Below are 715 nucleotides of genomic sequence, written 5' to 3'. Positions count from 1 at the left end.
GCCATGTTGATGGCCTTGCACTCTCCTTTTGGATTTTCTTCTGTATTGCTTGGGAGAGTACTAGGAGGGAGTTCAGTAATCCTCTTGCTTAGCTGACCCACTTGTGCCTCCAAGTTTCTAATGGAGGACCTTGTTTCAGTCATGAAACTTCGAGTGGTTTTGATTAGATCAGAGACCATGGTCGCTAAGTCAGAGGTATTCTGCTTAGAACTCTCTGTCTGTTGCTGAGAAGAAAACAACTAAAACTAACAGAAAAATGCTAGTGAAACTAGCCTAAGATGCCTTGGCATCACTAAACCTGTTTCTCCCACTATTACTGTTGTTGAAACCTTGTTGAGGTCTCTGTTGATCCTTCCATGAGAAATTTGGATGATTTCTCCATGATGAGTTATAGGTGTTTTCATAAGGTTCACCCATGTAATTAACCTCTGCCATGGCACGGTTCTCAGGATCATAAGCTTCTTCCTCAGATGAAGCCTCCTTAGTACTGCTTGGTGCATTTTGCATTCCAAAGAGACTTTGAGAAATCATATTGACTTGTTGAGTCAATATTTTGTTCTGAGCCAATATGGCATTCAGAGTGTCAATCTCAAGAACTCCTTTCTTCTGACTAGTCCCATTGTTCACAGGATTTCTTTCAGAAGTGTACATGAATTGGTTATTTTCAACCATTTCAATCAGCTCTTGAGCTTCTGTAGGCGTCTTCTTCAGATGA

This window comes from Arachis duranensis, chromosome 1 (assembly GCF_000817695.3).
Source record: "Arachis duranensis cultivar V14167 chromosome 1, aradu.V14167.gnm2.J7QH, whole genome shotgun sequence".
NCBI classification, from domain to species: domain Eukaryota; kingdom Viridiplantae; phylum Streptophyta; class Magnoliopsida; order Fabales; family Fabaceae; genus Arachis; species Arachis duranensis.
Note: the sequence above shows the minus strand (reverse complement) of the source record.